The sequence below is a fragment of the Periplaneta americana genome, chromosome 1 (assembly GCF_040183065.1).
Source record: "Periplaneta americana isolate PAMFEO1 chromosome 1, P.americana_PAMFEO1_priV1, whole genome shotgun sequence".
Lineage (NCBI taxonomy): Eukaryota > Metazoa > Arthropoda > Insecta > Blattodea > Blattidae > Periplaneta > Periplaneta americana.
In genome coordinates this window covers 133672853-133687241 of record NC_091117.1, presented here as the reverse complement: position 1 = coordinate 133687241, position 14389 = coordinate 133672853, and positions in this window count along the sequence as shown.

Below are 14389 nucleotides of genomic sequence, written 5' to 3'. Positions count from 1 at the left end.
ATTGTCGTAAAAAACTGATTTTTGTCTCGATAAGTAAAATTGTAATAAATTCTCAAACAATCACGATATTACAAGTGTTTACCCTATCTTATTAATGTGCGTAATAATGTATTTTGTAGTTAAAATCTACTGTATTTATCATAAATTGAAAAGCATTTTTTCCAAAAGTCGCTAAACACGAAAATTTTCAAAATTGAGTTTTTGGTGGCTTTATGTAAACATTTATGTTATGCATATTCCTGTAAAATCAGTTTTAGCAAAAGTCGACAAACGCTGTTGTTATATAAGGCATTGAAAACTGCGATCTTTTGCAAAACTCGATATTCACCTCTTCATTAGTTTAAGCAGAAGTCGATAAACATCAACCACATTAAAAAAGGACAGAATACTTTTGTAAAATTCATACTTGAATTAAAAAATGTTTTATTTTATGCAACAGACCATAATTTCAAAGCAATCCATAGTTAGAACAACAATGTACATGTAGGCCTAAAAGATAATTAACTCAATTTATTTAAATCTATTTAAATTTGTTTGGATCCAAATTACATTAGAACACCCAAGAAATGGGTTCGGAACACCTCAAAATCTGTGCTTCATTGGCTGGTCATGATAATATCTTTGAAAAATATTGGAGTGCAAGAGGTCAAATGACTTTATTGTCAAACGCCTGGCATTAGAAAATAACAACAACAACATTAGAACACCAATATGAAACAGAATATTAATATTATGTGCCAGGCGTGTAGAAAGATCTTGGCTCATGATATGATTCCTTTTGAACTCAACCACTCACTTTTGTCTTGCTCTGCAGGATTAATTTCATTATCGCTGATTGTCAGGTCATTCTGAACAGCTGTGTCTCCGCTTCTAAACTATTATAGTGAAAGCATAGTATTGTAAACTATCATAATATGGAGTCTGTTTCTAGTGATTAGGAAAACTGTACAAGTGTTGTGGAAAGTGTAGGCAGTAGGAAGTCTAGATCAAAGGTAAATGCACCTGGAAAGACTACAATGAAAAGCAAGAGCCCTCATATTGTGTGTTCACATGAGCTTCCGGGTATACCCATCAATCCAAAAGCTTTGGGGAAAAAGGAGTGCAGAGTAGCTGAGTCTTCGGTAGAATAGAACAAGTCTACAGAAAAAAAGAAGAAATTCTGTCTCCTGCAGAGTACTATGAAATTCTGGGTCAACATGATACTATCAAAATATTGAATAAAGACTGAGGATATAAAATCTAATATACAAAAAAAATGTCTTGAAGCCTAAGATGTCCTTCAAAATTACAGCCCAACGAGTGATGACATACAGAAAATCAAACAAGAAAGTACTCTTTTCAGTGGCGGACACCTACACTGGAGATCCCATTGAAGTTTAAGTATTGAAAAAGAAGACCTGTAGCCGGGAAATAAGGAATGCAGCTACTTTGGCTAAGAAGAATATGGTCAGTCAGAAGAAAAAGAAGGTCGTCCTCAACCTGATGAAGTATTTCAGAATACCTGAATCTTCTAAAAATTTCTATAGAGACTGACTGGGAATTCATGTTAAATTTTGTGCACAAATTTGATTTTGTTTTAGTGTGGGTATTTCAGACTGGAAATAGTACATTTCAGGTTATTTCGGCAAATTTGGACTTATCCTTTTTCCATATTAGTGATTCAATATTTTTATTATTAATGAATGATAAAGTCTCATTTTACAGTCTGTACAAAAGAAACCAAATGACCTGGAAATGTACAAAAACTTGCCCAGACATGTTCAAACATTTTTAACAAGAGCCAGAACAGGTCACATTGTCACTCAATTGTACCTACACCGATTTCACATTTCTGATAATCCTACTTGTCTGTGGTGTAATAATCATGATGAAGATCTGGAACACATTCTTCTATACTGTCCATCCATAAACCACAAAAGAAGTAAATTAAAATCATCAGTACCAGTTGCAGAAGACACAGCCCTGCAGTATATATTGACTATACCCCACCTCTGGCTACTAGCAACAGGCATCTATAATGAACACCGATCAAAATACCCCTCATTTCTCGTGAATAGACTGCAGTGGACTATAGTGGACTTTATGTTGTCAGCAAACAGCTGGATACATTAAGAAGATTGATTGATCATTAATGAATGAATAGAGATTTTGTGTTTTCCCCCCAAAAAATGTAATATTATTGTATTTTGTTGTTTGTTGAAAATAAAATGTAACAATCGCAAGTTAATACAATATAAATGCATTTAAAATATGATAAACTCACATATAAACAAAAAATAAAATATCAGAAAAATTAACTTAAAAAAGATACAAAAAAAGTCAGGTTTAAATGTTAACAAAATATGTGTTATGTTTTCATCTCTTGGCGTTAAGTAATTTTTGAAAAAAAAAAAAAAAAAAAAAAAAAACTGTGAACTTTACATTTAATTTTTTTTTCATTTTATAATCTAAATTTGAAAACATTAATATATAATATAATTACAATTAAAAGTTGCGGTAACTACTTTTTAATCATTTAAGAAAACATTTCCTGAAATATATATATCATTATTCTATATTCCCTATAACCATTTCTAAAACAAGTGTGAATAAGGCCTTGGAATACATTAATAAGTTTAGTGAATTCTCTGAAGCTTGTATTTTTAAAAATTAATTTAAATTATTATAAAATTATTACTATTTTTATAATTATGTATATAAATAGATATTAATTTCTTTCAGATGTTATTGTTTTTTATAGATCATTGAAATGATCACATCAGATTTAAAAATTTTATTTTGGACTTTAAAGACTAATATAAACAAGATGATGGTGTAAATACACGAATGATGAGCAGGCTTTGTTTAATTTAAATTAGTTTTGTAGAAAAAATATTTTCTATAGTTGTTATTTCACTATATTTTGATCATATGGATTGATAATTTAACATAGTCTCATTTAGGAGAGAAATATATAAATTAGGTGTCAATATGTAAGAAAATACTGTGTATATATAACAGAAAATTTGCAACATTTGTGCAACTTTTATCATCTATGCATACTACTGTAGGCTAACATTGACTATAAATATACAATCTGCGCGTAATGGAAGCTAGGGCAAAACCAGGGTATGGCCAGACCTCAGTAGTCTACTTGTGGCAGTATTGGATGAGTCCGCGGGTGGCTGTAGTTCGCTCTTGAAGGGTTAGCTTCTAACCAGTGACATGGAGTGGGTTTGAAACCCCCATTGATCGGTAAGCATGACTAGTCGCGCCTGGAGCAGACAACAGTCGAGATGGGACCTGTACCTTGGAATGGCACAGGCTCTGGATTAGGACGGGGTTCATCTGTACAGCCACAGGGAGCATTTTGCAATAATTGAACTTCTTTTTTTTCTCTATTACAGTATACAATATATGAAACTAAAAGGTTTAATATTTTGAATTATTTGAACGTTTCTAGAAGTTTTTTTTTTTCTTACAAAATGAAGCTTTTCTCAGCCTCTATTACACATAGGACTTTCAAAATTTTCAGAGCACGTTGCCACAAGCCCTGTCCTTAATTTAACATGAGATTTTCAAGAAATCTAAATTATGAAAATAATTATGTACTCATATATATTGAAAAATTGTAGTTAAATTTTGGACCGGAACAAAAAAAATTATATTTAATATACTATGCACTTTTCCTTCAAAAGGCTATGTTAAGTTCAAGTCAGTATATGTAACAATAACGTGTAAAAAAATCAAGTCTCTACTACTAGCAGTTTCTGAGAAAAGCTTTATGAAAAATAATTATTTTAACATAGCCGAGATAGGATGTACCAGGTCCCCTTAAGCATTTAGGGACTTTTGAAAAAACGCTCCTCAATTATTTTATTTAATAATAAATTATGGCTCAATGTTGTGTATGCAGTATTAACACTCAAAGAGAAAGGGGTATTGGGAGACGATTGCCTAAGTAATACCAGAACGATTTCAAGCCTGCAAGCATAATATCGACAGGCCAGTTCAAAAGGGAAACAACTCAAAATGTAAAGTTTTGAGAAAACTGAAGTTCAAAGCTTCAACTACATATAAAACAGGATTTGAATTTGGATTAAGTTAAACAATCCTTTGATTTTCCACAGCAACATAAAGCTTCAAAATGCAGGTTTCTCAAAACTTTAAATTTTTAGTTGTTTTCCTTTCAAGCTGGGCCATCGATATTGTATTCCTGTTCTGACTACCTACACACTTGGATAAGAAACAACGGTTTAATAATATGATATGATTATATTTACTGTCATATTAAAGCCGGAGAATTTCGTGTTAAAATGTTAAATTCATGTTCTTCCTTTCTGTCAAGAACCTAATTTGTTTTAACTTCAAACATTTAAGAACAGGTTCTACAAACTACGACAAATTCAACAAGTGAATTGGGCGACTGGTGTGAGCTGGCTAAATGACACCACTGGATAAATGCTCTATTTTCTACCAATAAGAATTCAAGTCTCCTGAACTTGTTCACAGAGTCCGTGGATATCCAGAGTACCGCAATCCTTTCAAGTTGAAATACCGACAAATCAGCCATTTTTATTACAGCTCACGCTATTTATGTATACATTTGCAAAGGGAATGATTGTAGCCTAAATCACAATCACATATTTTTAATTTTAAGGGCCATGGAAACTGGCCTAAATTGAATTTTACTTTAAATGTTCCTACCCCAAGCATGTTGAAATAGAATAACAATGGCAGTCAACTAGCTGATTGTGCTACTCTGGGATTCTGCTTGTGCATAGCTGAAAGAGCCTCTACTTCAGGACGTAAACAATTACTGTACCTTCCCCTGTATTGTCTTGGTAGAGATCATTTTCCATCATCCGCATTGTCTGCTGCCCTTCTTTCCAGACCTTCTTCTCCGACTCGGTGTACTGGCTGCTGGGTTTAAACAAGTAGTCGCTGCGCGAGGTCTGGGGGGCATCATGTACCATCATCAGCTTGCCAGTTGTATCATGTCCAGCTAAAAGGTAGTGTAATTCTGTGTTAAAATCTTCATAATACACTGATTGCTAACTATGAAGAGGATAAAAAGGTAATGTCCAGCCAAATGGTTATGTCGCATCCTGGTTTGTCCCACTCGTTTCCCCTGTCCTCTCTGTAAGGGCTAGTAGCTGAGGTGTTAGGCTCTGCAAATATTTGCTGTACAGAATTGGAAGTTTACGTAATATTACACAACTGTTTAAAATAATTTAAAGAAAAACACCTCGTTAAATAAGTAACTGTCATGTGATTTCTCCTGTTTTGACGACCATGTGACATAACCAATCGGACGGACAGTAGCATGACAGCAGGTATGTCACCAAACTATTAACAATAAAACTGAATCATAAAAGTAAAGTCTGAAAAGGAAGCAAAAGATGAAGCACGTAGTAACAGTTACTTCTAATATAGGTATAACCTCAAAGAAAAATAAATTCAGGGAACTGAAATAAAGAAGTTTAGACTTGTATTAAAAAATGAAATTAATTTGGTTCTGGAATGTAGACTATGATTATATCGTAAAAAAGTTCGTTAAAAAGAAGAAAAGGACAATAATGCAACAAAAAGTAGAACATTTCTTAAAAACGATTAGTACACAATAAAAGACCAAAAAATGCATATAAACGCAAGTAAAAGTAGAATATATTGGTTCGTGTTGAAGTGAAACGAGTTTATATTGTAGCCTGCATTGTCTGTGATGTCTAAGAAAAAACATGATATTTCAGAACTCCGAGCCCTATTCATCATTCATCAACTCACCACTATTTTCCCATCTCATTTATGATATTTTCATCACATCCACTCTGTTTCTTCTCATTGTTTCCTTCTTGTTTTCTAACTTACCTGGTAACTGTGGAGTCTTCACATCCCGCGTTGTACTCTTCAATCTTCTTTTCTTCTCTCTGTTGGATTTCGTCATGACATGTCCTCCACCAGTATCCCCCACCCGGACATCCGATTGGGGGGATAGTTTACGTCCGGAATTTTTTACCAATGGAAGACTCATCATGGCATTTTTATCACATCATCTTCTTGGGATATAAAAATGCGGTAGCCTCCCATTGCTATCCGCATACCACTCTCTCTTTCGCATCTTAAAAGATCCCAGGGGGCCCCAGCGTGAAGGTGAGGAGAGTGGATTTGACTAATTAGGCCCTCCGGACTTCACCGAAATTTACCACAAGGGTTAAATATCAGTTCCATCAGGGTTTTTGACCCAATCAGAGACCAGGAAATCCCAATTAGCCTTTGCCCCCCATATTGAGTTTAAAGTGTTATAAAGGTCATCCATGCGAAAGAATAACTAAGATACTTATCGAACATGAACCAAGAAAGTTAGTCTTCCAAGATGATTTAAGATTAAAGTTATGTCATTGAAATGCTAGATATGTAAAATTAACATTATTACTAAGAAATAAATCTTAAATCCAAAATCTCTCCACAGTGCATATTAAGAGAAAGCATATATCACTGTTGATAGTGATTCGTCCATTGGACAGGGACGTTAAGCTTGGCAGCTCCCTTAGTGCTATTTGACAGGAGTAGGCTATGTACCGGCACCAGGATTCCCCTTCTCTCATTCTCATCTTCATCATCATCATCATCACTCATTCCATACACTACACTACACTTACACATATACTAGAACACGAATAATTCTCCACAGATAGGCTACACACCATGAACAGCGTGACCCGCCGAAGTGGTGTGTATCTAGAAAATGGGTCACAGTCCTGCCATCTATCCACAATATGCGGAACCCGAATCACGTGAAGTGAAGTGGGTAGGGATTAGATACATACATACTAAGAAATAAACGTGAAGTTCTGTCTATATTAATAATAAGATTATTAGAACGACATCATTTTTCAGTTCACAAATATTACTAATTAATTTTTAGTTTGCGCAGTACCTAGATGTGAAAAGAGGAACAAGATGAAGTCAATCTATCAAGATTAAGCAAACTAACACTTCAATATTATTAATTTATGCAGTGGTAAGAGAAGTTGTGAAACAAATACAAAAGAAAAATCGTGAACTGAATATAATTTATTAAAGTAATAACTATAGGATTGATAGAATTCTGAAGAAAAAAAAAAGTTTTAACTTCAATTTTTATATTCGTGTGGAGTGGGGGGCACACAGGTATGCAAGGGATAATTTTGATTGTGTTACTAAAGCCCCTTGAGTTTTGGTGTTGCCTAAACCCCAAAAGACACAAAATCCTATAAGGAAGAACATACTGTTTTATCATCATTAAAATCAACATATTTTCACACATTTGAACATAGAAGCTATCAAAAAATCTCTACAAACTAATTTCAAGAATTAAGAAGAATTGGCCATTGAAGATGTTGTGCACATGCAATAATTTAACATGAATATTTCTCAAAGCAAAAGCCTTATATTTCTAGAGGTAAATAATCTTAGACCCTCAGTTTCTTGCTATTGCAATGTAGATAGGAATATTTCTGGAGTAATTGTTCATGCTAATTCAATTATTTGACTTAATTAAGAAGGTGAAAGCCGCAAGATCTCACCTTGTTGGTGAAACGTTTAGTCCACCATCATTAATTCCATTGTCTGTTATCCAGATGTTCGACTGGGTTAGCTAAAGGGTCCCACTCCATGGGCCGCATGTCATTGTCAGCATCAATGCCTTCCCACTGCATAGGCTCCTCTTGTTCCTAGAAAAATTCGTAAATATGGAATAATAAATGGTAAAATTTTAATCGACGATGGTGAAGTTTTAAAGGCTATAAATGCCGTAATTTGTCTCACTTTAGAACGAAAATAAAGTGAGTTGTCCCATGATACAGAATGACGTAATTAAATTAGTCTTATTCTAGAATGAATGGATTCTATGAAAGATTTAGAGTTCACTTTCTCTGAAAACGCTCTCTGTCGCAAGCAGATGTCTCTGTAAACCTACAATACTGCAAGAAACTTCGATTATCGAAGCAGTGAATTACTTGAAGTTCCTGGAATTGTTTCGAAAGTTCCAAAAGACTTGTAAAAGCCGCCTAAAATTTTAAATTTAATTTAACACAGCTACTGACCTGGCATAGATGGAGTAGGGAAAGGGACTCATGTTCTGGGATGTGAGTTTGATTACACTCTGGCTGATTGGTTATAATTATGTTTATAAATATATTTTTTTTTTCCACGCACTCAGAGGCAATGCCGAAAATGCAGTACATACAGTGCAACTTTCCACATTCGAACGTGGAAAGATAAAATGTACACACTTTTTTTTTTCTTTCCGGAAGCTTGTAAGTTTGTTATTTAACGAGGTCACTCAGCGTCGAATGAATTGGTGGAATGGAGGTGATATTAAGGCAAAATGAATCCATGATGAGCTACAGGATTACGTGACCCATACAACTGTTCCGACCAAGTGGGATGCAAGTAGTTATGGGATTCAATATATTTCAATTTCTGTCAACGTTGAGACCGCTTCGATAATAATAGGAGCACCAAAGAAGAAAGATGAGTTCATGTCAATTTAACCATTATTTGAGGGACCTAAGATCAGTTTGTGGCCACATGTAAGACCTCTGATATTGTGAGTTCGTAACATGGGTGAAAAATAAGTGACATTTCGAAGCAATTGTTCATTCGTACAATATATTCCTGTTAAATTAGAGACAGATGAAGATTTTCGTAACAGTTACTTGAATCTTAATTAGATTTAACAATAACTACGAGTATAAAAATATTGCAATACATTATGCCAGTCTTTCTCAAACCTTTTCCATTTCAGATCACTTTTAACGTATTGTACAAACTTGGAACTCTTGTAGTCCATTTTTATTTTGCTTGCCAGTATTATTATTATTATTATTATTATTATTATTATTATTATTATTATTATTATTGTTATCATTATTATTATTATTACAGATAATAATTTCAAAGAAAAATGGGAAGCAAGTTGTAAACTTAGGGATCAAAGGAGTGATTATTTGATGGAAAAACTGAATGAGTTAGAAACAGATAATAAGAATAAAAACGTAAGAGATTTATATGAAGGTATAAAGGAATTTAAGGAAGAATATCAGGAAAGAGTAAATGCGATCAAGAATGAAAATGGTGACTTGCTTACAAACTCTCATTCCATCCTGAACAAATAGAAAAATAAACTATTTTGGGCAACTACTAAATAGACCTATACATAGATCAAATATAAATGATAAGAACAATAATCAAATACAAACTGCTGAGCCATTTATACCTGAACCCACACTTTCTGAAGCCGAAATTGCGATGAAAAAGTGCAAGTCTCCAGGTATCTATAAAATTAGTAGAAGAGGGTGTAACACATTATCTGGTGAAATAAGCTTGTACTTGCTATTGGGAAAAGAAAATTATACCAGAACAATTGAAGGAGTCCATAATTGAGGTGGTAGCTGGAAAAGAGGCTCATAGGTCTATAGACCCTTTTTCGGGAGAATGTTTAATTCGATTCTCCGTTTTAAAATCTACTTGCTTACGTAGTTTTGTTTCAATATCTTGTAAACAGAGGGCAGGGTAGCTAATTGAATGAAGCCATGCACCCTTGCGTAGTTGTGGAACACAGCGAACATCAACACAGTCAGCTTGAGGCAGGCACTGCAAGCAGTATAATTGTGTTGTGTGTAGCAGTTGTGACCTGTGTGCGATTTGAGTTGCTTCAAAATGGAAACAAATGAACATAAACGAAAAAAACGGAGGCGAGAGGACATAAAAATCAACTTAAAACGAGAAGACAGAAAAATGAAAAAGCAACGTGGTATTACATATGTAACTTCAAAAGGTGCTATTGTTGAAGGTAAGTCTTTTGCACCCGTTACCTCCTGTTGCCAGAAGAAATGTTTCTCCAAGTTCACTGCTGATGAACAGGAAGACCTCTTCGAAATATTTTACAGTGGACAAACAAAGTTACTGCAGGATGCTACAGTGGCAGGCTGGTTATCAAGAAAAAAAATATCTACTACTTATAAAGTAACAGAAAATCCAAAAGTAAGTTGTGAAAATATATGGACATATTCTTTGCTTCGAAGTGGTGTTCAGCAAGTGGTTTGTCGTCAAATGATTTTGGAATTGTTCATAATTTCTACCAAAAGACTGAGAGTAATACAAAGGAAAATATTAAAAGGTGAAACATTTGAAGAAAAAAAGGGGTTCTCATGAAAACAGACCAAATAAACTAAACAACAATATGTGGGATTTACTGCAGTCACATCTACAATCGATTTCTCATACCAAGAGTCATTACTGCCAGCATAAGTCTAATTTTGAATATTTTGATAACTCAGACCTAAATATCAAAATTCTCTTTGAGTTATTATGTGATTATTACAAAGAAAAGATTGGTGATAAACTGAACATGAAGTACAAAACATATTTCAAATATTTCAAACAGAACTGCAATTTCCATTTTCGTAAACCTAAAACCGATGTCTGTGATTTTTGCATGTCTTGTGAACGGAAAATTGCAGAAAAGCCTAATGATCCTTGCCAAGTGGAATATATTCAGCACAAACAAAAGGTAGACAAATATTTTGCGCTGAAATCCAAAATTATTACAAAGTGTAAATCAGACCCATCATGCCTTGTGGTAGAATTCGATTATGCCCAGAACTTTACTGTTCCAAAATTAAATGTGTGTGCTCAGTTCCATATGCTCCTTTTATTGTTGTACGTGTTTAACATCCATTTACATAATGATGAATCATTATTTCTTTATAGTTTCATGGAAACTCAAGCAAATAAAGATCCGAATTCTGTTGCATCCTTTGTTCATAACTGCCTCCTAAAGAGACTGCATGATCAATCACAGGTAAAGAATATTGTTTTGTTCTCCGATTCTTGTGGAGGATAAAACAAAAATATGGTTATAGTTTTCTTTTGTATGTGGTTCACAAAAGTATTTCATGTTGACATCCAGCAAATATTTCCAGTTCGTGGCCACTCATTCAGCCAGTGTGACCGCAATTTTGGACTTATTAAGAGCAAATCTGGAGACTGTAACAACAGCGAAACCTTACCTAGAAAGAATGGTCATGTGCAGGAAAAACCCTTCTCCATTTGAGGTAGTTATGGATTCCACAATGATAAGAGACTGGAAAGAGGTACTCACCTCATTCTTTCTCAAATATCCCGTCACAAAAGGAAGTGTGTTCAGGATACGAAAGTACGTGCAACTCAAATGACAGTCTAATGGGTCATTACTCTGCTCACCTGACTACACAGAAATATTCACATCATTTAATATTTCGAAACAAATATCAGATATCAGCGTTTTGGACATTACACCTCGCAATGTCCCAAATTCTCCACTTAATCCACAAAAAGAAAATTATGTACGTGCCCTCTTCAAATACATGGACACAGGAAGCTGCTGCTGGCTTGACAACATTGAAGAGAGCAAAGTTGGATTGGGAGAAAACGTCAATCAAGACGATTCTCAAAGTGAGTGTGAGTCCATCCAGGTTGTGCACTAAAGTGTAAACTGCACTCTGAAGGTAAATTTTAAGTGACTGTGATTCCATTCTGGGTTAATACTAAATATCCTGTAATCTATATTCAGTATCCAATAGATATTCCTTATTTTCACGCATATGGTACAATGTATGAAGTAACTATGAGATATATGTAATAAATATAATTTCACTAAAATGATTATGAACTTATAAACCTCTGTCATGTGCGCTGTTCAATATTGATGTTTAATTTCTTCTAAAATATAATCATATTGAATACATTTTGATAAAATAAACTTGTTCTATTGACAAAGGGCCTATAAAATGCTTCACTAAAATATATTTTTTATTAACACTATTGAAGTCGGAATGCATTATATATATATATATATAATTTATTTCCAAGAAATAGTCTGCCTAGGCATCCTGGGTTGCCAAAAACACAGAATAACACACATATAAGATTAGTAATGATTACAGTAAAATAGATGAGTCAAATTGAAATGTGAACTAGGAGCTTAAATTTAAGAAATAATAAATTTGTACATATATTTGTAACAATCACACACTAACGAATAGAAAAGGGGGGGGGGAGGATTATGATATTCCATATAAATGATTTTTCAGAATCGCCACAGACCCTTTAATGGTTGAAGTAATTATTTTTGGAATGATGTCATGGATCCCAAATGTTTTGATAGTGTTTACAGTTGGTCGTGGGATGGTGCCGCTCGCTCCGATCATTAAACCATGTACTTCCCAGGTGCCATCCATCTGATATTTTTCTCGAAAATACGGAATAGTAGGCTCATAAATTTGTTGTTTCTCTTTGTTGACCTCGGATGGTTGGGTCTGGCTTATCTCAAATCTAACAGTTGGGTCCAGTATAAAGCCTTTACTATTAGTCTTGTCTAGAGCCACGATGTCCGCTCTTCTAATTCCACCGCCTTCAGACGCAATGCAGTGCACCTCTTCATGGACCTCGAAGGATTTGTTTCTAAGGGCTTGTGCTATAAGTTTTCGGATGTTATGATGGCGTGAATTTCTCAGGAGTTCTCCATGCTGACAGGATCCTAGGACATGTGCTAAGGTTTCAATCTCGTTGCAGTATCTGCAACAGAAACCATCCAAGGATCTCCCATGAAGACTTCTCACTGGTGCTACGTTAGCATTCATCTTAATTGCGTCCCGCCATTCAGAGGAAGACAGACCCTCCTTAGAAAAAATCCATTTATTTCCGGGAGTATATTCTTGAAATAAAATAACACCCTTTCCTTTATGTGGAAGCACACACCATTTGTCGTACTCTTGTTTCCTAAGATTTTGTCGTAGTTTATGGACATTGATGTTACTTATATCCAGATCTTCAGGTGGAATTTTTAACTTCCTTGAACAGACTTTCTTTTCTGCTGCTATGTTCCTCGTAGAAATGACAAGAGGATTCGAGGTTCTCAATAATGTGTTGCAAATATTGAGATGCTGTAAATATGCTTCCCATTGAGCTTTGAAAAGGCTGAGACCCTTATATTTACGTTCGGTGTACAACATCGCGTCGGGCGTGTCTCCTGGCAAACATAAAATTTCCTTCACCGAACTTTTAATTAACTTATCCACATCTTCGAGAAACCGGTCAGAAAGCTGGTGAAGGGGAGCATTTTGAAGAGGATAAACAAGTATAGGCCAAATATACATATTTAAAACACTGAGTTTTTGTTCTGGTTTCAGAAGCTAAGTAGATGTTAAAGCTTGGATCTTATTATTTAAATTATTGATTATTTTGGCACTGTCAAACTTAATTTCATCAGAAAAATTAATACCAAGGTATTTGATTCGTTCCTCTCCATCAGTACTATTAACAATTGATCCTCCAAGATTCAATGTAGTACTACTTAATTTTCCTTTCTCGATGACGATGGTTTGAGTTTTAGATTCATTTAGACATAATCCGATCTGCTGTAATGACCGTTTTGTCATGGTAAATATTCCAGATGCAGCAATTGTAATTTTAGCAACAAGTGCAATATCATCCGCAAATCCTAATGTTACTACATTATTTAGATCCAATACAAGGTCATATCCAAATTCTTCAGCCACATTAGGCTCGGATAATTCATAAAAAATGTGGTCTATGCTGAGATTAAAAAGCATTGGGGAAAGAGGAGTGCTTTGCATAACCCCTTGTTTAAACGGTATGGGTTTTGTTTTATGGATTCCAACTTCTATCTGGGTTTCATTTCCACACTGTAAATTTATAATTAAATCCTGTAATTTTTTGCGAAGGGCAGAATTGTGAATGACAGATTCCAAATGCCGATGTCCAACAGTATCATAAGCTTTATGCACATCAAGAAACAAGATGGTGACATCTTCTTTTTCGGTTTTAGCCTTACGAAGAACTGAATTTAACATAGAGGCATTAAATCTGTGCACCAGCAGTAGATACAAATCCTCGTTGGTTTTCATTAAATTATACGTATTGTTGCATTCTTGAACAAAGACACCTCTCCAAAACTCTTCGAATTACTGAACAAATGGTTATAGGTCGATAATTATTTGGATCCTTTTTTTCTCCACCTTTATATATAAGAACAGTTCTAGCTTTCCGAAAAAAAATTAGGTACCCTATTGTGTGATAACATTTTAGTTCCTATTAATGCTAAAATTACTGCAACTTTTTCACATTTAATAGTTCGCATCAATATTTTATCTGGTCCTGCAGAAGTGTCAACCGAAATACCTTGCATAGCTTTAAAAATTTCTTCCTTACTAACAGTATCCGGAAATTTGTTGTTGTCAACTTCAGTAATATGGTTCAGATGATGATCCAAGTGATGATGGTTTACATTATTAAATTTATTATTAAACGTAGTTTCAATCTCATTTACCGGAATAATTAAAGGACATTTATTAGGTTCAAATAT